Here is a 25,707-nt window from a genome sequence, read left to right on the forward strand (position 1 = left end):
CGTCACCCCATTCCATTGCACTTTACCTTCAATTTTATATCACCACAATAAACACCCTTGAACACAACTTGACTGATAGTATTTTCTGAGTGGAAAATGTGCATTTAGGGGAACAGTCACATCTGGTGTAAATGAAATGGACCCTGTGACAGCATACAGTTAATGACCTCTATCTGTCTGTAGTAATCACATCAGGATATTGTTGTCATAACACCAACATCTGTAAGATTACAAGCCATAGGTGAGAGTATGTTTAGATCAAAGGAAGTGAATGCCATCATGCCACATCCACGTAGATGAAATCAATATTCAGAGCAATGATCAGTTCCAATGTCTCACCTATGTATCATTGGAAGTATTGATATTCTGTTGTCCACATCCTCATCCTCCTCATCCTCACTGCCCTCAGGGTCCACTGCTGCCACAGGGGCATCTCCAGTCTCCTCCTCCTGCAGAAAAAAACACATGCCATCTACAGGCTAGGTTGTGCAACATGCAGCATGCCACTACTATCTGGCAGACCTTCCAGAGTGAGTAGCACAGGGATCCACCTGTCAGATGGAGGCACCTGAACCTGGCCTTCAGGAAGCTGAAGGTCCTTTCAATTATTCTTCTGGTTCACCCCTGTGGTCCTCAGCCCCTGCCCTTGCATTCCTCACTGGGATCAGGAGCCACAAAAGGTTTGGGTAGCCAGAGTCACCTGAAAATAGTGAGGGACAAACTTTAGCCTTACACAATCCTGTGGGGATAACACTTCAAGACATACACTGACGTACAGTGAGTGGGGACTCTGGCTCACCTATTAGCCACACCCTGTGCCTGTGTAGTTGGCCTATCACATTTGGGATGCTGCTATTCCTCAGGACAAAGGCATCATGCACCGACCCAGGATACTTGGCAGTGACGTGGGATATGTACTGGTCAGCCAGGCACACAATTTGCACATTCAGTGAGTGGAAACTCTTCCGATTCCTGAACATCTGTTCATTCTGGCAGGGGGGTACTAACGCAATATGTGTACAGTCAATCGGCCCAATAATATCGGGGATATGGCCAATTGCATAGAATCCTGCCGTAACAGTGGCCAAATCTTCGGCGTGGGGAAAACAATGTAGCTGCACATGTGTTTCACCAGGGCAGACAAAACCCTTCCCAGCACGATTGAGAACATTGGCTGTGACATTCCTGCTGCCAAGCCCACTGTCACTTGGAATGAACCAGTTGCCAGGAACTGGAGCACTGATAGCCCTTGCACAATAGGGAGGATCCCAGTGGGATGACAGTTGATATCAGGTCAGGTTCCAATTGGACACACAGCTCTGTGATTGTGGCCTTGTCCAGTCTATAGGTGAATATAATGTGCTTGTCCTCAAGCGTTGCCAAGTCTCAAGGGGTCTGTACATGGGGGTTTGTTTCCTCCTCCTATTCATCCACATCGTTAGGTATCTAAAGGACACAAGAGTGAGTAGGCTGTCAAAATTTGAACAATAGAACCATCACCTCAGTGTACATACAGCATCAAAGTGATGGGACAGCGGGAATGGCAATGTATGTGCTATTTCAGGCAATGACGCAGTTATGGTTTATCTGATCGTTGTCCACCACCATGAAATGGCGACCGCATGTCCTGTGTCTTGAGACAGGTGGAAGTGAGGTAACTCTGTCGACATTAGGCATCATGGCAGAAGGCGGTCTTGCACCGCTGTGCAATTCCTCATTGGATAATATGGGGCTCTATGGAGTACAGTGGCCAAAGGGGATCTGTGCCAGCGGTGACAGTATACACTGCCGCGGATGTGACCAATATTTTATATCCAAATCCTCACCTGTTTCTTGACTTTCCACAGGATGTCACCTACACTGCGAGTGCTGCTGTGACCTGTGTCTGGAACCTACCATGGCCCGTGTGACCGGTGAAAGGGCCCCTGCCTTCACTTTGGAGGAGTTGGAGTGACTGGTGGATGTGGTCCTACCCCAGTATGGACTGCTGTATGGGCTCCATGAGTACACCATGGGCACGATGCATGTGCGAAGGATGCATGAGGATGTGTGTGCAAGCATTGTGTCATCAGGGGCGATGTCTGGTGGTAGTGTACATGGTGGGCGCCGGACGATGTGTGTGCCAAAGGTAATGGAAACGGGATTTGGATTGTATGGTTAATAGTGTCCTCCTGTCTGTGTTTCCTCTGCAGGTCAGCGCCCATCAGAAGAAGGGACTGTGGTGTGCCATCTTCAAGGAAAACCCTAAGGGGCATATTTATACTCCGTTTGCGCCGGAATTGCGTCTTTTTTTTTACGCAATTCCGACGCAAAACTAACTCCATATTTATACTGTGGCGTTAGACGCGTCTAGCGCCAAAGTCCATGGAGTTTGCGTCATTTTTTAGCGTGGACACCTACTTTGCGTTAATGATATGCAAGGTAGGCGTTCACGTCTAAAAAATTGACTCCGATGCATGTGCGCCGTATTCACACTCCCGGGCAAAATTCACGCCCGGGAGTGGGCGGGTCAAAAAAAAAGGCGTACGGCCGCTTTTGCGCCGTTTTTTAGTGCCTGGAAAAGGCAGGTGTTAAGGGACCTGTGGGCTCTGAAGGAGCCCAGAGGTGCCCTCCCATGCCCCCAGGGACACCCCCTGTGACCCTTGCCCACCCCAGGAGGTCACCCAAGGCTGGAGGGACCCATCCCAGGGACATTAAGGTAAGTTCAGGTAAGTCATTTTTTTTTTTTGTGGCATAGGGGGGCCTGATTTGTGCCCCCCTACATGCCACTATGCCCAATGACCAAGCCCAGGGGACAGAAGTCCCCTGGGCATGGCCATTGGGCAAGGGGGCATGAATCATTTCTATGGGGGTTGGGAGTCGAAAAAAATGGCGCAAATCGGGTTGAGGCGAAAAAGTTGCCTCAACCTGACTTGCCCCATTTTTTGACGCCCAAGCCCCATATCCCCCTACGCCGGCGCTGCCTGGTGTACGTCGTTTTTTTCCACGCACACCAGGCAGCGCCGCCGGCTAACGTCATTGATTAAATACGGCGCCCGCATGGCGCTTCAGAATGGCGTTAGCCGGCGCTAATTTTTTTGACGCAAAACTGCGCTAGCGCAGTTTTGCGTCAAAAAGTCTAAATATGGCCCTAAGGGTCTACAGCAGGCGGAGCACCCACTGCAGGAAACGGCGGGAGGACCTGAGACGCTGAGCACGGAAGACCGCAGAGGCCCATTTGGGGATGGCCTCCCAATGAGGAAGGGGTGCCTGTCAGAACCTGACTCCCTTGATGGCCTGCATACTGGCGGTGGCCTACCCAGAGCTGGATGGGCACTTGAGGGCATCGCAGCAGCCACAAGGGGGTGAGTAGAGTGGGCATTACTACAATAATTGGTAGGTGACATGGGATCCGGGTTTGGTTGTGAGTTAGTGGGTGCCCCTTAATGCCAGGCCAGACATTGCAGCGTGATCCAGCTCAAGGGTAATGGGTGTATGGTAAATGCAAGTAACCTAGCTTGTTTGCATTCCATGTCATTCAGGGCTTGGTGAGTCCCAGGAGGGGTGCAGTTGGTGGTGTTTGGCCCTCATCTTGCTGTGGCATCTTGCCAAATCAATGGCAGTGTAATGCATAGTGCTCAATCCTGATCCCTGTGTGTGATGGTGCTGTGTATGCCAGCTATGGTGTTGGTGCTGTAATTGACCCAGTGTTCCCTTTCTGTCTTCCCCCCCCTTTTTTCTTCTGTCATCCTGTCCATGCGTGCATTAGCATCATCGGGCGAAGGAGCAGGGGCACCGGCGACAGAGGGAGCTGCATCCCACAGGACCCAGGAGGCAGAGTCCACTGCTGCTGAGGGAACAAGTGGGACGGAGGGCGAGCGGAGCACCAAGGCGGAGACAGGAGGTGACAACACTGACTCAGACACCTCCTCAGATGGAAGCTCCCTTGTTGTGGCGGACACCTCTGTGACCACCCATGCTGCAGGTACAGCCGCCACCCCGTACCAGCACCGCCCTCCCAGTAGCCCCTCAGCGAGTTGCCCATGCCCGCTCACCCAGGAGGGTGGGCATCTCCTTCACCCAGGCACCTCAGGCAATGCCCCAGTGAGCCCTGCTGCCCTGGGTGAGGAGGCTATTGTCCTCCTGAGATCCATCTCTGTAGAGCAGACAACAATTGAGAATGCCATCCAGGGGCTGCCATCCCAGCTGCAGCAATGGAATGCATTTCTGGAGGGCATCCACAGTGGATTGGTGGCCCAACAGTGATCGATTCAGGCTCTGTCTTCCTCTCTGATGGCAGCCATTGTCCCTGTTCCTACCATCCCTCTTCCAACTAGCCTCAGTCTCCTCAACCCCAACCCATCCCATGCACACATACAGACGAGAATGCACACAAGACATCACACAAGAGTGGCACAGTCAAACACAGGCACCACACTTCAGCCCACAAGCACTCCTGCAAACACCACTCAGTTGCACACACAACCACATCCATTGCCTCCACTGTCTCCCCCTCCTCCTCCTCCTCCTCCTCCTCCTCCTTCACCTCTCTCACAGTCAAGTTCACACTCACACCTGCATGCACTGCTTCAACATCTACCACCAGCATCACCACTCCAAGCAGTACACACAGCTCACTTGCAGACACCTCCACAACATCCATCCATGTGTCCCCTGTGTCCTCTCCCACCCTGTCTGTCACCCCTCCTAAAGGACACAAATGCAGGCACTCAGACACCCAACAACCATCCACCTCACATCAGCAACCTGCTCATGCACTTGCACCCAAGTCCAGCAGATGTACTCCTCCAACAACCACGCCCTCAACCTCCACTACCATCCCTTCTCCCTCATCCGACCTCACTGTCCCTAAGAAGCTTTTCCTTGCCCAACTTGACCTCTTCCCTCCCCTTCACACCCCCGTCTTGCCTGTAAGAGCAGGGCCCCAAAGACCCAGCCCAACACCTCAGCCAAACAGTCCACGGGGACAGTGGAGGCACCTCCTAGTTGTGGAGGCAAGACAGTGAACGATCCCACTCCACCAGCCAGGAAGGGTAAGGATCCCACTCCACCATCCAAGAAGGGTAAGGATCCCACTCCACCAGCCAGGAAGGGGAATTATGCCACACCAACAGCCAGGAAGGGGAAAGATCCCACACCAACAGCCAGGAAGGGGAAGGATCCCACACCAACAGCCAGGAAGGGGAAGGATCCCACTCCAACAGCCAGGACAGGGAAGAAGTCCTCACCAACCTGCCATGAAAGTGAAGAAGCCCTCACCTCCCGCTGCCACACAGCAGCTCTCGCCTCCAACGGAGGCTGCCCAAGAGGCACCTTCCGCAGCTGAGACACAGCAGCACTCACCTCCTGCAGAGGCTGTCCAGGAGGCACCTGTCACAGCTGAGACACAGCAGCCCTCGACTCCTGCAGAGGCTGCCTAGGAGGCACCTTCCACAGCTGAGACACAACAGCCCTCATCTCCAGCAGAGGCTGGCAGGGTATCACCACCACCACCACCACCAGTGGTCATGGAGCCCTAACCTCCAGCTGAGATGGTGCAACCTTCTCCTCCAGCAGTGGACATGTAGGCCACCCTCCAGGGACTGCTGTGTAAGGAGCCCCTCCAGAAGCAGTGGGAGAGTTCCCCACCTGAGAGACTGTGACCTTGCACTCCCCAGCAAAGGAAAATGGGCACAGAGCCCCCTTCAGACGCAGTAGGCGAGTTCCCCACCTGAGAGACTGTGACCTTGCACTCCCCAGCAAAGGAAAATGGGCATGGAGCCCCCTCCAGAAGCAGTGAGCGAGTTCCCAACCTGAGAGACTGTGACCTTGCACTCCCCAGAAAAGGAAAATGGGCATGGAGCCCCCTCCAGAACCAGTGGGCAAGTTCCCAACTTCAGCTGAGGTGTCCCCTACCCCGCTTCCCCCTGAGGTGCCTGCCCACTTCAACAATGATGCCCCTGCACAGTTCTGTGAGGATGTCATCAGGAAACAAGTTGGGCCTTGGACTGTGCCCTGTGGCTGTCTGAGCCCTTAGTACTTTGGACTGGGCATTGGCCCTTTGTGGACAATTGTACATATCTGGTTCAAATGGTGGCTTTTGCCTTGATAATACATTTTCAGGACTTCAGAAATCTAGTCCTTGTTTTACTATGCCGTGTGTCATATGCCATTGGTTTACGTCTGCAGCTGGTTGTGTGTATGCTGTGTGTGTGTGTCTGGTGTATGTTGTGTGTTTGTGTGTCACTCTCCTTTTCCTCCCTCCCTCCCTTGTGTGCTAGGTGGCTGTAATCACTGTCGTCGTCTTCGTCGCCATTGGTGTTCCAGGTGGAGCATGGCGTAGAAAAGCATCGGGAAGACTTGCAGTTTCAGTTTCATGGTGGCGCTGTTCTTCTCTGTGTCTCTGATGGTGAGTCTTTGCTCTTCTGTGCAGTGTTTCCCCCAGACTTTTGATGGCGTTGGTTACGCCCCGTAAACCGTGGTGGATCGCAAGGTCATGAAATGGTGGGCGGTACCTTGTCTTCCACCTGGCTGTTGTTGGCTACCGCCGTGGTGAGTGGTGTTAATGCCCTGGCGGATGGTGTGGTACATTGACTGTCTATAGGAGTTCTCACCCCCATGGTCATAATTTGGCGGTAATTACCGCCAGCCCGTTGGTGGTATTTCCACACTTTTTCACTCACCGCCAATGTCATAATGACCACCTATGTTTTGCTTCTGTTCTTCTTATTCTTTTTTGGGTGAGTATCCTCATTGCTTAGCCACACCAGGCCTCTACTCCTTTTTAATCAGGAAGAGGCCTAATAAAGGCACCTTGACAGGCAAATGCTGAGAGGATTTGCACAGCAGGCACACCAGAGGAAAGCCCCTTTATCCCCTTTCAAGTCTCAAACAGCATAGGGTCAGGCATGCTGCTGGGTTGCAGAATGGTGAAAGCTCCCACTAGCCCCCTTTTAAGGTACTAATTGCTAGAATTGATATAACCAATGTAAGAAAAGTGCCATCTGGCTCATCAACAGGTCTATAGGTTCAGAAAATAGCTGTGTTAGGGCCCCTCTTTGGGTTTTATGACATTTTCCCAGTCATCTTCCCAGTCATATCTCAGTGGTCTCTAGCTCTAAACTAAGGTATTATAGAGAGACTACGCACTATGCACTATACAAAACTGCGTGCTCTGCTTAACATCTGCTTGTTATGTAAACAAACTGGGAGTGGCAGAACTCCTTAACGGTAACAATTGTGATTATTCTTTGCCACTGGAAAGTAGTCAGGGTCTGACATAGCAAATTATGTCCTGCCCATCCATATAAGTACTCATGTAGATTATACAAAAAAGGGGGTTATCATGATAATTAGCAATTTGGGCTAAGAAGTGACTTTGTTTGCTATTCCTCATTCTCTATGTGTAAACAAATTATTAGGAATGTAGCTCTCATACCTAAATGTACAGCTACGTCCAGTTTGCTATGTGGCCCCCCAGGTTCCACAAGGGATTTTGGAAAAGAGAGAAACGTTTTTTTAGCATCCTTTGTTTTATAAACCTTGAATTATATTTTGCTCAGACACTTTATTAAATAGATTGAGGGTATGAATAAACAAGAAAAAAAATCTAGTGATACCTTGTGCAACATAGCCCTCAATGCAAAAGGCACTAAATTGGCCTACTGAGCACATCGAAGTTATGACTTTATTTACTCTTCATGCAATCAGAATATTTACCCTGTTATTTTTCTTCTCTGGACATGCAACTTTTTGGTGGCATTTCAGAGGAAGTTTTGAATATAACAGAATGTACAACACCCTGGTTATAACCATGATTTAGGACAAGAATCTACTTAAGATGCTTGAGATGACGCCCATTGGTGATGGAGGTCTCCTGGAGACAACTCAGGCCTTTTCAAAGTGGGGCTCTACACAAGATGACACCACTGAAAATTAGGTCTAGAACTATGCCACAGCAAAATGCCTCCTGACAATCTAATCATGCCTTATTTCTCCTGCTGTGCAAAAATGGTGCACGCGAGGAAGGCAGGCCTAAATAATGGTGCTAAGCTTGCTTATCGCCATTATTTAATGCCATGGTCAGGGCAGGTGTTAGCGGACCTGTGGGCCTTTTTTCATTGTCAGAGACCAACCCCCACATTCACCAGGAAGACACCTAAAGATTGGGGAGGACCCCATCCCAGGTAAGTAGAGATAGGTCTATTAAAAAAAAAAATGAAGGCCTAACTTGGTCCCCCCTACATGGCACTGGCCCCAATGGGCATGCCCAGGGGACATAAGTACCCTTGGCATGGCCATTGGGCTGAGGGCATGACTCCTTTCTTTAACTTAGACAGTCATGTCCATGAGGGTTGTGCGCTGAAACATGGCACTAATCAGGTTAGAGTCGTTTTCTTGACTCTAACCTGACTAGCACCATTCTTTGATGCACAACCTCCAGTTTTCCCTACGCCTCCCCCACTTGGTTAGCGTCACCTATTTTGACGCTAACCAGGCCTTACTTCTGGCTAATTTCATTCCATAAATATGACGCCAGGCCAGCGTCTTGGAATGGCGCTAGCCGGCGGTATACTTTTTGACGCTAAACTGCGTTAGCACAGTTTAGCATCAAAAGTATAAATCAGGGCCTTGATATTTTACCAAATGAATTGCTGTTTTCCCGGTGCACAATGAAAACCCATTGCAAGGTGTAGCTAATTTTTTGGCTTTGGTTACCTTGTGTTCTTGATGAACTTCAAAACATATAAATCCCCACAAACAGAAGGGTCCAACAGATGTAACGGTATATTGTTTTTAAAAATCTACCATATTTGAAAAAAAGTTACAGAAGAAAACGGAGACAGAAATGTTTTTTCAGCTCAATATCAATATTTTCTCATTTCAACTGCTACTTTCTTTAGGAAAATCTTGAAGGATCTACAAAAATGACCCCTTGCTGAGTTCAATTAGTTTTCCTACATTTCAGAAATATTTAGCTGTCCTGGATCCACCATTGGATTTATACCCATTTCTGTCAGTAACTGGAAGGAGGCTAAAAGCACATAAAATAGTTAATATGGAAGATATCCCAGTCAAATGTCAAAACTGTGTTGAAAAATGTGTTTTTCTGATTCAAGTCTGCTGTTCCTGAAAGCTGGGAAGATGGTGATTTTAGCAGCACAAAGCCTTTGTTGAAGCCATTTGCAAGGAAACAAACAGGTGTATTCTTCTGCAGCACTTTCTCCCATTTTTCCCCCCCAAAAAATTTTTTGCTGTATATCTTGGTCTCCTCTAGGGGAACCCACAAACTCTGTGCACCTTTAATATTCCCAGAATGTTGGAAAAAAAGGCATACATTTAGTGTGGATAGCTTATGTGTACACAAAGTTAAGGTGGCCTAAGGGCTAACTACCATAAATAGCCAAAGGTTTTGCCAGCAACTAAGGGGGTAATAGAACCACAAACCTCACTGACAAAAGGTTCAAAGCTGCAGATGAAATAATGAATTCAGACTGCACGTAAATAATATTATCCCTTCAGCCAAACTATGGCCCTCATTACAACCCTGGAAGTTGGTGATAAACCGGCGGAAATACCACCAACAGGCTTCTGGTATAGGAAATGGAATGATGACCCCGGCGGAAACAGCTCAGACTGACAGCCACTTTAACACACTGACTGCCATGACGGTATCAACAAGCACCACAGCAGTAACTTCCAACAGCCAGGCGGAAGACAATGTACCTCTCACACTATTACAACAGGCCTATCCAACACCTTTTCCGGGGATGTACCAACAACATCAAAAGCACGGCGGAAACAGAACACAGAAGTCAAAGGACTTACCTCTGGAGACTCAGGGAACAACCATGACGCCATGGAGCCTGAGCTGCACATATTTCCCATGCACCTCTGCCTTTTCCTGCACTATGAACACCAATGCCGGCAAAGACGGCCACGGTGAGTACTGCCGCCTAGCACACAAGGGAGGCAGGAGGAAAAAGAGAGTGACAGACACACGCAACACCCCCACCCCCAACACCATACACAAAAACAGATGCAGTAACATTACATATCCACCTCGTACCCCTCAAGAATAATGCAAGGACAAAATGATTTGAAGAAAGTGAGTGTAATTAGATTAAATAACATGAAAAAGTGCATCAACATACAAACATATATACATATTTACAAATGAAGGGACACTGCCCAGTCCTCAATGTCCGTGGGCCACAGGGCCCCAACACATAGGCCAAGGCCCCACCTCACTCCTGCAACATCACAAAGAGAACACTGGGCAGGGGCATCAGGTCGAAAATACACAGGCACCTCAGGGGGATGGGGAACGGGGGGCACCTCAGCCGGAAGATGGTACAACACCACTGGTCCTGGAGGGGGCTACATGTCCTGTGCGATGTCCTGGGGAGAGCAAGGCTCTAGTGGATGGCTTCTTCCACTGGTTCTGGAGGGGGCATTGTGCCCAGTGTGCTTCATCCTGGGAAGGATGTGGTGAGTGGATGGCTTCTTCCACTGGTTCTGGAGGGAGCATTGTGCCCTGTGATGCAGATCTTGGGGGGTGCAAGGTCACAGTCTCTCACCTGGGTGTCAGACCCACAGGATTTGCAGGGCCCAGGCCGCACAACAGCCCATGGATGCAGGACTACAGATTGTCCTCCGGCGGTGACAGCTGCTCAGTGTTGGCAGTGGCGGTGCAGGCAGTGGTGGGATGAGGCTCCATCCCCTCCCCTGCAGCCTCAGATGGCTGCCCGCTGGAGCTGCTGCTGCTGGCGATAGTGCTGGCGGCGGTGCTGCTAGTGGTGCAGGTGGCGGTGCTGGCAGTGGTGGGGGGAGGCTCCAGCCCTTCCCCTGCAGCCTCGGATGGATGAACAACAATGGTTGGTGGTGAGGCCTCATGTCCTTCCTGCCTGCTAGTGCAGGCCCCTTGCCCTTCCTGCCAGCAGCTGGGGATGGCTCCTTTTGCCAGCAGCTGGGGACTGCTCCTTGCCCTTTCTCTCAGCAGCCGGGGATTGGTCCCTGCCCTTCCTTTTTCCAGCTGGGGTTGTCTCCTTGCCCTTCTTTGCAGCAGCTGGGGGTGCCGCCTTGGCCTTGCCTGTAGCACTTGGTGCAGACACCCTGTCAGTATGGCTGCCTGGTACCCAGAATCCTCTCCCACCTGGAGTAGCTGTGGACGCTACTGTGCCCCTGGACTGGGTGGCTGAGGTGCTTGCCCGGGTTTTGACCACCCTGGCCTGACGTGAAGGACTGGGGGGAATGGTAGGCAAGAGGTCAACGGTGGAGAGGAAAAGCTCCTTAGGGACATTGGGGTGGGAAGATGGTGAAGGTTTGGGAGTGGAGGAAGAGGAAGTGGTTGTAGCAGATGTCTGTCTGCTGTGTTTGGGTGCAGGTGCATGGGCTGGATGCTGTTGTGAGGTGGATGGCTGTTGGGTGTCTGAGTGCTTTCATATGTGTACTTTGGGGGGAGAGGGCACAGACACAGTGGGAGAGGACACAGGGGACATGTGCATGGATGTGGGGGTGGTGACTGCCAGTGATGGGCATGTAGTGATAGGTGTGATGGTAGTAGTGGATGAGGATGTAGTGCATGCAGGTGTGAGTGTAGATGCTACTGGGAGGGAGGTGAACGACGAGGAGGAGGGGGACACAGTGGAGACAGTGGAATGTTGGCATGTCTGCATCTGGATGGTGTTTGTGTGAGTGCCTGTGGGATGATGTGTGGTGCTTGTGTTTGCCTGAAAACACACCTGTGTGTTGTCCTGTGTGCATGCTGGTCTGCCTATGTGCTTGGGATTGGTTGGGGTTGAGGGGAATGGGATTGGGTAGAGGAAGTTGGAGGGGGGAGTCTAGAAACGGGGACAATGGCTGCCGTCAGGGAGGAGGCCAGAGCCTGGATTGATCTCTGTTGGGCCGCCATGTCACAGTGAATGCCCTCCAGGAATGCATTTGTTTGTTGCAAATGGGCTGCCAGCCCCTGGATGGCATTCACAATGGTCGACTGCCCAACAGAGATGGATCACAGGAGGTCAATATCCTCCTCACTCGAGGCAGCAGGGCTAACTGGGACAGGGCTTGAGGTGCCTGGGGTGAAAGAGATGCCCGTCCTCCTGGGTGAGCGGGCACGGGAAACACGCTGAGGGGCTGCTGGGAGGGCGGTGCTGGTACGGGGTGGCGGCTGGACCTGTAGTTGGGGTGGGCACAGAGGTGTCCACCACCACCAGGGAACTTCCATTGGAGGAGGAATCCGTGTCTGAACCTTCCCCTCATGTCTTTGCCATAGTGCTCCCCTCACCCTCCATCCCACTGGTGCCCTCACTGTCGGTAGATTCGGCCTCCTGTGAGATGCAGCTTCCTCCTTCGCCGGTGCCTCTGCTCCTCCACCAGATGATGCTAATGCACATAAGGACAGGATGACAAAACAAAAAGGGGGGGAGACAAAGGATACCCTTGGTCAATGGCGGCAACAACACCACAGTTGGCGTACACGACACACACACAGGGAACAGCCCTACGCACTATGCAATGCACTAACAGTCACAATGCTAGTCACCAGCCCATGGACAGGGATACCTAACACCAATTGCAGCATACCTGAGACCCACAGACACCAGCCCAGTAGTGGATGCCTACTAGCTTGGTTGGAGGAGGTTGACATCAGACCCGGCCCAACATGGGTCCTACCCTGCAATGTCTTGCCTGGCCTAGGGGCACTCACAGGCCCACATCCCCCAACCGGTTGCCACCCAACCACGCGCAAGTAGTATATTGGGGCACTGTAGTCACCCCCTTGTGGCTGCTGTGATGCCCCCATGCTCCCATCCAGCTCCGGATAGGCCACCACCAGTAAGCAGGCCATCAGGGGGGTCAGGGTTCGACGGGCACCCCTTCCTCATTGGGAGGCCATCCCCAGCTGGGCCTCTGCCGTCTTCCGTGCCCAGCGTCTCAGGTCCTCGCACCGTTTGCAACAGTGGGTGCTCTGCCTGCCGTAGACCCCCAGGGTCTGCACGTCCTTGGCGATGGCACGCCGTATACCCTTTTTTTGATGGCCGCTGACCTGCAGAGAAATACACATAGGAAAAGGTATCAGTCCGACCATCCTGCATCTTACACTCATGGTCCACCATAGCCCTTACACACAGACATTGCCCACCATACATGCAGCATGCTGCCCAGGGCCCTTCCACCAACCCCTCCCACATGAGGCCCTCACACACAGCACACCATGCATTCATGCCCCATGCATCTTGCTCACAGTGTACTCACCTGTTGGTCTGGAGGCCCATACAGCATTCAGTACTGGGGTAGGACCCCATCCACCAGTCCCTCCAACTCCGCCATGGTGAAGGCAGGGGCCCTTTCCCCAGTGACACGAGCCACGGTCGGTTCCAGACACAGGTCACAGCACCACTTGCAGTGTAGGTCCTCTCCTGCTGAAGGTCAGGTAGCAAGTGAGTGAACAGATAGAAAATGGCGGTCACGTCTGCAGCGGTGCGTACCATCACAGCCGGCGTACATCAACATTAGCCACCGTAACCCATAGGGCCCAATGGTATCCAATGAGGAGCTGCAGGGCGGTTCTCGACTGTCCCCCGCAGCAGCGCACAACGTCAGCGGAATTACCTCACTTCCACCTGTCCCTTCATACTGGACAGGTGGGTGCCATTTCAGTGCGGGGTAGGCCATGGCACCTAACTCCATCACAGTTCACATAGGCACTATTTGGGCCTATCCAACAATATACTGTTAGAGTCACAACATGCAATACAGTGTAGTGTTTGGAAATATGGAATACTGATCAGCTTCTCACATTTTGCACCCTAGATGGCAACCGCTGCGGATGAATACGAGATGGAGACACCCCCTCCTCGTGTACAGGCTCCTGGTGGACTTGGCAACAATGCAGGACAGGCACATTATACTCACCTATAGACTGGACAGGGCCACAATCATAGAGCTGTGTACCCAATTGGAACCTGACCTGATATCTGCTATCCGTCAGCCCACCAGGATCCCCCCTCTTCTGCAAGTCCTCTCTGTGCTTCATTTCCTGGCAACTGGCTCCTTCCATGTGACAGTGGGCTTGTCAGCAGGAATGTCACAGTCAATGTTCTCAATAGTGCTGACCGTCGTCTGCCCTGATTAAACACATGTGCAGCTACATCGTTTTCCCCCAGGTGGAGGATTCGGCCACAGTGAAAGCTGATTTCTATGCAATGGGACATATCCCCAACATTATTGGGGCAATAGATGGTACACATATTGTATTCCCCCCCCCCAGGAGAAATGAACAGGAGTTCATAAATCGAAAGAGCTTTCACTCCATGAATGTGCAGATAGTGTGCCTGGCGGACCAGTACATCTCCCATGTCAATGCAAAGTATCCTGGGTCTGTGCATGATGCCTTTATCCTGAGGAATAGCAGCATCCCATATGTGATGGTTCAACTCCAGAGGCACCGGATGTGGCTAATAGGTGAGCCCTGGTTCCCACCTAGTAGGTGTTGGTGTATGGGTATGGTGTGGGCCTAAGGGTTAGTGTGTGTCTAACAGTTGTCCCTTGATATTTGCAGGTGACTCTGGTTACCCCAACCTCTCATGGCTACTGACCCCTGTGAGGAATCCCAGGACAAGGGCAGAGGAACGTTACAATGAGGCACATGGGCAAACAAGAAGAATAATAGAAAGGACCTTCGGCCTCTTGAAGGCCAGGTTTTGTTGCCTCCATCTAACCGGTGTATCCCTGTAGTACTCACCCAAGAAGGTATGCCAGATCATCGTGGCATGCTGTATGTTGCACAACCTTGCCTTACGTCGCCAGGTGCCTTTTCTGAAGGGGATGAGGCTGGAGATGGACGTGTGGCAGCAGTGGACCCTGTGGACAGTGAAGGTGAGGAGGCAGAGGATGAGGATGGGGACAACAGAAGTGCAATAATACGACAATACTTCCAATGACATACAGGTAAGACACTGTAATTTCACTTTACATTGACAGTTTTGTGTTGAACCTTGTCACTGGTAGACTGATTTTCCCACTTACTGTACCCTTTGGCATCTCTATTTTCTGATATTTGTGCCCCACTATCGCTCCTGGTGGGTTGAGTGCAGCCAACTACAAGTCATTCCTATGTATACATTACTGTACAGTTGTATTGCGGTGTTTAAAGCTTGTTAAACGAATACATAGTTCAATCATTTGACAGACTTCATACTTATATTTATTAAAATAGTGTTTATTTAAGTGCTAATAAGTAGAGGGGGGTGTGAAATGGACTGGGGTAATGGTGGAGGAATGTCCAGGATAGGGTCCAGTCTATGTGGATCACAGGTTCATTGTCCAAGGGGGAATTGGAAGTGGAGCAATGGCAGTTCAAGGTGGACAGGGTGACAGATTGGGACACAAGGGTGACAATCAGGAGAGTTTTATTTTCTGGCGGGGACTTGACAATAGTCTCTGGCTTCTGCCTGGATCGCAGGGACCATTTGTGGTTCTCCTTCTGCAAGGGGTGGGGTGCTGGTGGCATGTTGGTCCTGTGGCGGGGCCTCCTGTCCACTAACGGCAGTGGAGATTGAAGGCTGGTCATCGGTTTGGCCAGTGTCAGGGGCCCGTTGGTGTGCCACTGCCTCCCTCATGGTGTTGGCCATGTCTGCCAGCACCCCTGCAGTGGTGACCAGGGTGGTGTTGATGTCCTTCAAGTCCTCCCTGATCCCCAGGTACTGTCTCTCCTGCAGCCGCTGGGTCTCCTGCAACTTGTCCAGTATCTGGCCCATTGTCTCCTGGGAATGGTGGTATGCTCCCAGGATGTTGGTGAGTGCCTCTTGGAGAGTTGGTTCCCTGGGCCTGTCCTTCCCCTGTGGCACAGCAGTCCCCCCAGCTTCCCTGTTGTCCTGTGCCTCTGCCCCTTGAACCATGTGCCCACTGCCCCTGACCCCTGGTCCCTGATCATCCTGTGTTTGTGGGATGGCCTGGGGTCCCTGTAGTGGTGGATACACTGCTGATTGACCTGTTCTGGGGACGGAGGTATGGGACCGTTATGTGGGTGCTGTGCTGGTGTTTCCTGAGGGGGGAGTCTCTGTGGTGGTAAGGCAATGTGCCTGGGTTACTGACTGTCTGGAGATCCCAGATGGGCCAGGTTGGTCATCCAGATCCAGGCGTGCAGAGCTGCTGTCATCACTGTGGGCCTCTTCTGGGGATGGACTGGATGTTGCTGGCACCTCCTCTCCAGTGACGTTGGGTGTGGGACCTGTGGGGATGTAAATGCAGTGTTATTGTTTCTGTGTCTGTCATCTTGTGCATGGGTGTGTTTCCCTCTATGGTTGTTATTGCCCTGTAAGCTTTGGCTTGTTTGAATTTTTATGTTGTGGGCTAGGTGATTCTCTCTAATGTGCATGCTTTAGTGATGGGTGTTCATGCAGGTCTGTGATGGGGGTTTGTGCATTGGTGTTACATGTAGGGCTTGGTATTGGGGATGGGTGGGTTGTGATGGTGGGGTGTGTGGGAGGTGGTGAAGTGATGGGAGTGAGGGTAAGGGTGGGGGTATGTGATGGCATGCAGGTGGGGGGGTGAAATTAGTAAAAAGTTGACTTACTAGAGCCCAGTCCTCCTACTACTCCTGCCAGGCCCTCAGGATGCATGATTGCCAAGACTTCTCCCATGTTGTTAGTTGTGGGGGAGAAGGTAGGGGTCCACCGCCAGTCCTCTGTACAGCTATTTGGTGCCTTGCTGCTGTGGAACGGACCTTCCCCTGTAGGTTGTTCCACCTCTTCCTGATGTAATCCCTTGTTCTTGGGTGCTGTCCCACGGGGTTGACCCTGTCCACGATTCTCCACCATAGCTCCATCTTCCTAGGAATGGATGTCTGCTGCACCTGTAATCCGAATAGCTGTGGCTCTACCCAAATGATTTCCTCCACCATGACCCTTGGCTCCTCCTCTGAGAACCTGGGGTGTCGTTGTGGTGCCATGGGTGTAGTGTGAGTGGTGTGGGTGAGGGTATGTGGGGTGCTGTGTTGGGGTGTGTGATGTAAGGTGCGTGGATGGTGTATAGGTGGTGGTGGTGTGTGGCTGTGGTCGTGGTGTCTGTCTTGTAGAAATTGTTTGTAGTTGTAAAGGGTTGTGGGTAGTGTGGGTGTGTGTTTTATAGTGGCGTGGGTGTGTGGGTGTGGTGTGTGTATGTGTGTCAGGTGTGTGTAGTTTGAATTGTCCAATGTGGTGTTGTTTTGTTAGGTTGTGTGTATTTTGAGCGCGGTGGTCAGTACCGCCAATGGTTTACTGCCAATGAATGTCCGCTGCGGTGATTTGTGGGTCATAATGCTGTGGGCGTAGTTCTGTTGGCCTAATGGTGTGGGTTTGGATACCGCCAGTTTATCACCGACCTTTGGGCTGGCGGACTTGTGTGTATGGCTGTATAGTGACGGATTGCTATGTGTGTGTCATAATATGGGTGGCGGTAATCTGTTGCGGCTGCAGTATGTTGGCAGCAGTCAGCATGGCGGTAAGCAGTACTTACCGCCAATGTCATAATGAGGGCCTATGTGTTGATCTCCCACTGTAATTTATTGAGTAACAGAAAATGTGTTCAGTTTCCTGGGCCAGAACTGGTCTCAGTAAATGTCACACAGATTGACACAGTGTCAGGGCATAGGACAGGACTACCTAGTTAGCTTTTTCCTACACTTGAGCTTTTTTCCAGTGACATTGAAGTTTCAATCAAAAAGGATGTATACAAATTCTGAATCTTCATTGGCCTCTCGTCCAATGAGAAGCATTAAATGTTGAACATGTTGTGCAGCTAATTGATAGTGTATATAGCCAGTCATTGCCAGTATCTACTGTTTAGGCTGAATGGAAGAGGGCAATTATAAGCCCTATATTAGAGAAATTACAAGTACATTTCGGGGGAGATTTAAGAAAATTGGTGCTGCACCTAGTGCAGCACCACTTTTCTTGCACCCCTTACCGCCCCCCTACCGCCAACATAGGTGTGCCGTTTTTAAAATATGGTGCACCATGGCACAGAGTAGGGGGCAATAGCATCAAAATTGCTGACGCTATTGATGTACTGTTCAGGGTTAGTGCCAAAATGTTGAATAAAATGGTGCAAAGAAATCTTTCAGATTTCTTTGCACCATTTTTTCAGGTCCCCTAACAGGGGAACACCCCTCATGCATACATTATGACTGGCTCAGGCATAATGTGGCTCAAGGGGTTACAAAGTGTTGAAATGCATGCATTGCGCCACTTTATAAATCTGATGGGGCGATTTTGAGCTCGTTGGGCCACATTAGCGTTAAAACTGACGCTAATGTGGCGCAAGGAGGAGGTAGGCCCTCTTAAACCTGGGCTTTCTTTTTAAGGTAGAGCTCAAGCTCTTTGACCTGTTGGAAGTACTGAGGGCTTTTAACCATGCCCATCTCCCACACATCACTTTCACTCGTCCGTGGGCTTGTTTTTCAGAAATCCTTTGATGTAATTGGTTAATGCTTTACGTTTGCCCCACCTTCGAGCAATTTAGTTACCGCCTTGCAGATTGCCCCATTTACATGGATGGTTCCACAGCTGCCGATATATACTTCAGCATGAGTGAACTATTTTTTCTCTCGTCTCTCCCCTTTGTGCTGCATGACCGCCATGGTGCTCACAGTGTGAACAGGCACAACAGTGTGAACTTGATCAGCGGTATTGGAGCTCTGGTCACATTGTTCACTGTTACCTAATCAGAGTAATTTCTTGCGGCTCTCCCCTTAAAACATGTGAAATTGGTAAATGCTTTACGTAAAACAGAAATCCTCAATCCACAAAGAAAAAGCAGCTCCCCCAGCACAGCAGGGGAGCTAATACTACAATATTCACTGCACTCTGGAAACTCAACCCATAATGCTTTGCAGGGCATTACTTTTACAAAACATGTTTGCTCATAACTCAGCCTGTGGTGGTCCTAGGACAATAGGACCACCTTCAAAACATTGACCACAGTGTGCTCTTTCTGTCTGTATCTCTTGGTCCCCACACTATATTATCTTTTTAAGCTTTTTCATGGCTGGAACTTTTGTTTTACAGCTGAGAGAAGTTGTTTTTTATTGGTCTCGTTTGTAATAAACATTGCCACCATTCATTGTATTTTTAAGCTTTCTCAAGGCAGGAACTTTTGTTTTACAGCTTGGAGAAGTTAAGTTTTATTCACCTTGTTTGTAATATCATTGTAATAGTTCCACTGGCCTGTAATATACTATGTCCTCTAGGGGCTAAATATATGGTTACACTGCATTATTTTCTCCCATTCTATTTTCATGTGGTTATGCTCTCTAAGAGCTGACTGTATGGTTACATGACCATGTGTCTTCCAAATGCTATTTTATTGTGGTGTCCTCTAACGGCTGTTCTGAGCATTGCAGTCAACATACTATATTACTTCCGGAAGGGCATCATTTTTACAAAACATTTTTGCTCATAACGCAGCCTGTGGTGGTCCTCTGACAATGGAACCACCTTAAAAATGATCTTTCTGTCTACATCATCTCTGTGTTTCCACAGTAGGTTAGTGGGGACCACAAAATAATAACCCATTCCACCATTCAATGTCTTTTAAGCTTTCTCATGTCTGCAACTTTTGTTTTAGAGTTGGGAGGAGTTTTGTTTTAAAGGCCTTGTATGTAATATCACAGCAGTAGGCCTGCTAGACCTAAAAACGCCTGTAGAAGCTAAGTACATGGTTACACTGCATTACTTTCTCCTGTTTTTTTTCACAAGGTTGTCCCGTCTCGGGGCTAACAATATGGTTACCTGACCACGTTCCTTACAAATGATATTTTTGTTATGGTTCCATCATGGGGTTGTTTTGAGCATTACAGTCTAATGCCAAAGGTTTTTTTTCTGATAATGGTTTATATGATATTTGTGTATGTTTTAATAATCACTCCTTATTACAATTATGATCATAATTCACACCATTGTAACATCCTTGGTGCACTACGACTGAATACTCTAGATATGTTTGGGTGACCCTTCTAGTTTATTTCTCCTCTGTGATTGCCTTTTTTTCCGGTATTGTATTAGCCAGCTAGCAACTCTGATGGTGGGGTGGGAAAAGTGGTATTCCGTTGGAATTAGCATGGCAGATTTAAATTAAGATGCTAAATGACAACATTTTCTAGTGAATTAGTTATATGCGGGGCCACTGGAATTACATGGGAGAAGAAGGCAGGGTTGTTCAACCTATGTGGCAAGAAAAGTCTGGTTATGAATTCACAAGGCCAATAGCTCTATCTCAAGCAAATGCAAGACCTATTGCACTACAAATGCTTTTTTCTAACTATAGACCAAACTAATTTACCCAGTTTCCATCTGAGAGCTTGGCAACAGCAGGTAATACACATTTTTAAAGATTTCTTGAAGATCATAACCTAGTAGATGAATTGGAAGCTGGAATTCATACTTTGCATGGTACAAAATCAGCATTTGTTGGAGCACTGGATCAGATAGTGATTTGTTTTGATATTGCTAAATCAACTATTCTGAGCTATCCAAAGCATTTGATGTAGTTTCCCACCGAATTCTTTTAAAATGTTGGTTAGAATGTGAACTGGGAAGTCCTACACATGGATAACTGACCTCGTTCCTGAGTGTAGGTAACATAGTAGCTTGCACTACACATTTTCTTTAGCATTCCAGGATATATTAGCTAGTATGCTAAACGGTTCGGCTCTTAACATTATGCTTTCCAACATGTATTTGATCCTAATGGTCTTTAATCAGGCAGTATGTATTTGCTATTTGCTAATCAGATTGCATACAGTCAGTACTGAAAACTTAGAAGCAAGGATCACTGACACAGCAAATAACTCAATCTTGCATGACCTCAATTTCTCATTGTATGTTTTCAAATTGTTTTAAGTGCAATGAAGAAAAAAACATGGTAAGCCAAGGAAATGAGCGGCTGACCTTAATAGGCATTCCACCAGGTCTTGTATCCAATGCAGAACATGAAAATTATATTTAAAGCATAGCCTGTCTTTAAGTCTCTAATTTCACTTCACCTACTTTTCTTCTTCTCTGGTCGCCTCTGGTCTCTATGGAAAATCATTCTATTACTGACTCACTCGTCTAGAAATCTAGGGGCGTGATCAAGCTAGATTGTTGCAAAGTAGAATACATTGGTTTCCCCAAGCATGCTCTTTAAAATCTCCATTTAATTTAAAATCAGCCTGGCAAGTCTTACGAATGTGTATATGGGTCATATCAAAGGATATTTTACGAGCTATCATTGGCTACCCGTTAGGAGGCGAGTATGATCTTTAATAGCCTCTGTTTTCGCCATTAGCTATTTATGGTATGCTGCCAAGTTTTTCTTCAGAAATACGACATGATGTACTCCATCTCTTACTATGCCTTCGTCACATTATTTTCAAATGAATGGCCTTCATGGTTTAGGAGGTGAACACAAATCCTTAAACTCTTACTAAATCTGGAATGTCCTTCCTTTAAGTATGCAATGCTTATGAAACCACATGATTTTTCAGAAGATTCTAAAACGACCAAGTCAGCCCTCTTCAACTGTTTGCTTTACACCATTTGTTCTCACCAAGTACCCATTGTTTGTGGAATACTGTATTGGGTCACAGTGTGCTTTACAAATGGTGGTTTACTCATTCACCCATTCATTCATTCTGCATATAGAAAGCATTCCACTCATGCCATGTTTCATAATTTTGTCTAGCCCTGTCTGCTCCTTTTCCCATCTTAGGTGTCTGTCACCTTCAATGTCAATGTTCCTACTTGGTTGTGCTCACCTCAGATAAGCATTTGTCATATGTTTCTGTTGGTCACCTTCGATGTATATGTAGAATATTTTTGTTAAATTCAGTTCCACAGTGTCTTGCTTCTGCACAATGCTTTTCAAAGCTAGCAACCCTCTTCTCCATCAATTCCATTCCCATAATCATACAGAAGCATGACTCCATTATTGCTCACTCCTACCCATATATGCCTCAGATCTTTACCTTCTGTAGTAAAGAAGTGTGAAGTACTCCGATTTTCCCCGGGATGTAGTTTCACTGCTCTCGCCATACTTAGTACCTGTAGCTAGGTGCCCAATTCAATAAGGATGAGACATCAGACTGCAGGGAATCTAGGGGCGTATTTAAGAGCCACTAGCACCATTCTAAGTCCACATTAGTGTAATTTGTTTATGCTAATGAGGTGTTAAAAGGCCAAAAACACTGCGCCATATTTACAAAGTGGTGCAAGCATGCATTGAGCCACTTTGTAACTCTTTGCACTTCATCATGGCTGAGCCAGGCCTAATGTATGCAAAGGGGGCATTCCCCGTTAGGGGGGCCGAAAAATGGTGCAAAAAAATCTTAGAGATTTCCTTGCATAATTTCTTTGGCACTTTTAAAGCCTGGTGTTGAAAGGAGGCTTCCATTTGTTATAATGGGCCTCAGGGTGCTTTTCAGGATTAGCGTCAGCATTTTTTACTCTAATCCTACAAAGCATCAGACTACCATAAACAATTCTGACGCTAGTCCCCTAACTACTGCCATGTTGCGCCGTATTTGATATACAGCGCACACATGGTGGCATTAGGGGGGCTGAGGGGTGCAAGAAAAGTGGTGCTGCACTATGTGCAATGCCACATTTCTTAAATATGCCCCTTAGTTTGCCAGATGAGTGGCGATAGGATACACGCAGGATACTCTCCAGGAGCGCATCATCTCCCCTTAGCTTACTTTCAGAATTTCTACAGCAGGGCATCAAGGAACACGTAAATTAAAGTAAGCCACGCCACTGGGCAATGATGGTGAGTGGCTGTGTAACTGCATGCTTGCACCCTTGTACAACAAGGGGAACATTCTGGGAGCAGAACCATGCCTTATATTCTGTGCCAGATTCATGGTTGATGAATCTGGGAATTCTAGACAAATTTTGCAAAGTTGCAAGGTCCACAGTTTGCGGCTTTACACAGTCCTAACCTTAACCATACATTGTTACACCATATAGATGCATTGGAGTCATTGGACTATGCCTTTACCAGTCATCAGCTTATGTTTTGTTCTTCAGTTAAGGTTGGAGATGTTTTCCATTTGTTCAGTCTAGACATGCCAAGAGACCTATTATGAGTCAGGGGGAGTGGTATTCCCAAAAAAGATATTACCCCCCATCACAAGTTTTGCAGAATTGAGGAATGCCACCCCGTAAAACCTAATGGGAAAACATTGACAACATTGAAATTTTTCCTCAATTCTGGAACCAGAAACCCATAAAGGTGGTAATGATAAAAATAGATGGGGAGGCGGGGGGGGGGGGAGGTTAGGTGGGTACCTGCTATAATCAGTGTATCTGGTCCCAGTATCCTCACTTCCAAATACTAAACAACTCCTAATGAATGTGTTACAAACTCCTAGGTCTATGCCTATTATTATGATCATCAAGCGGTATTTGGCTCCAATGAAAGTCTGTCAGTAATTTTAATAATGTTAGTTAGGGGCATCTTTTTTATCTATCGGTATTTCAAAAGTATATTATAATTTTTGATAATAATTTTGAAGATACTACCTTATCAACTGCTTGTGCTCTCTCTTTTGTATTTTATTTAAGTAATGGATTTAAGTAAGTACTTGTTATCCAAATAAACAAAGACAATTAATTGCTTTATTGAATGGCTGTTTGTTTTATCCATTAATTCAATGTAGAAAATAAGCGCCTTTTAAGGGTTTCATATTTGCGCAATAAAAATAAGCTTGAACATGAAAGAGGACAGTACATTTTTCAGAGTACGGTTCCTTTTTTTTTCTCTCGGGGCTTGGTCACAATAGGCGGAGTTTTCATTAAATGTAAGAAGAAATCATGAAACCGTTGACAAGCATGTTCACCAACCTCAGGATTGCACGGCTTTTCCCATTTGCAGCTCTTTGTCAAGCATAGAAATAATTTAGTTCTTTATCCAGTCTGATGGCCTGGCACTTTTTTAGACTTTGTGGCTAATCACGCGTCTATCATATGTTTTGCCAGCAGTAGACAAGATAACTCTGGACAGTTTCTGGGAGGAGATTTTTATGAGCCTTACTCACTGATTTTTTTCTGAAAGCTACATTTCTACAGAGCAATGCGTGCGTCATCTTGCATTTTCGTCAAAACTGCAAATTTTCTAAACTAAAAACAGTCAAAGGGGGAAAATAGTTATGACTGAGTGTCAGAAACATGAATGGCATTTCCTCTAATTAACAGAGGTTGTCAGAGATATGCATTGACTTTATTTGTAGCATCCACAGAAAAACATAGGCCCAGATATGCAAGAATCTGGCGTGTCAGTACTGATGTGCCAGATTTCTTACGCCCCCCGCCACCTAATGACACCATTGGTGCACCGTATTTACCATGTGGGGCACCATTGCTCACATTAGGACAATGGGGTCAAAATTTTTTACTTTACTGTGGTGCTTTGCTGCACTAGCGTCAGAAATGTTGACAGTAGTGCAACAAAGTGCAAGGAGGTCTATTTATTTCTAAGGGTGCGTCCGTTTAACGCCTGCTTTGAGAAGGTGTTAAATGTGACTCCAAAGTTGGTGCAATGAAATCTTGTAGACTTCATTGCACCATTTTTGCTGGCCTCCTAACGCTGTAATGCGTAGGCATAATGTGGTGCAAGGGGTTGCAAAGTGGCTCAATGCATGCATTGCACCACTTTGTAAATATGGCACAGCAATTTTTACCTCGTTGACGCACATTGGCATAAAAAAAATATTCTAATGTGGTGCAAGGAGACGCTAGGGCCTTGAAAATCTTGGTCGTAGTTTTCAAGTCACAAATAAGGGACGGGGCGGATTGTGTTGGGGGAGTTAAAATGGTTGTTGATGCACAGTGGTAAGGTTTGGGAGTAGGGAATAGCAGCAATTAATAAGTGTATAATTCTTTCAAACATTTTCCTTTGCAATTCACTGTCATTAAACCAGTCTGATTTCTCAGTTTGTGTTTGTTCGTACTACGGAATACGTCACTTAGGCTCTGATTAAAGAAAAGTGGCACTGCACCCAGTACAACTCCACTTTTCTTGTGCCCCACTAATGCCACTATGTGTGCGCCATATCCACGATGCAGTGCACCATGGCGTTACTTAGGGGAACTAGCGTCAACGTTTTTGACGCTAGATCAGAGATTTGTAGGATTGGCGTAATTTTTTTTAACATTAATCCTGCAAAACCCATTGCGGCCCCTTTTAGATTTGTTTGTACCATATTTTGGCCCACCCTCCCCCCAGTGTGGGAACGCAGCCTTTGCATGCATTATGACTGGTGCAGGCATAATATAGTGCAAAGGGTTACAAATTTTGCGCAGCGATTTTGGGCTTTTTGGGCCAATTTAGCATTAAAAAAAATTAGGCTAATGTGGTTCAAGGAGGCACTACAGGCTCTTAAATCAACCCCTTAATCCTGAAAGCAGTGTGTGCTATTCTGCACACACTATACATTCTGACTAGTTCACCATGCCCTTGACCTGTGCACAGTGCTATATCCTTTTGTGCATGGGCACTATGGTTTTCTTAGTGCTCGTGCAGATATCATCTGTGTGCCACTGCCTACCTAGGAGTCTCCTGAATGACTAACATGTCTTGCCAGCATCAGGCCTCAAAAATACCATATCAAAAATACATGCCTATTTACACACATAATGGAGATTTGTGCCAGTCCTCTTCATCCATTGGTCTAATCAATTGTCATTCTCATTTCATTTCGGACCA

This window comes from Pleurodeles waltl, chromosome 8 (genome assembly GCF_031143425.1).
Source record: "Pleurodeles waltl isolate 20211129_DDA chromosome 8, aPleWal1.hap1.20221129, whole genome shotgun sequence".
Classification (NCBI taxonomy): Eukaryota; Metazoa; Chordata; class Amphibia; order Caudata; family Salamandridae; genus Pleurodeles; species Pleurodeles waltl.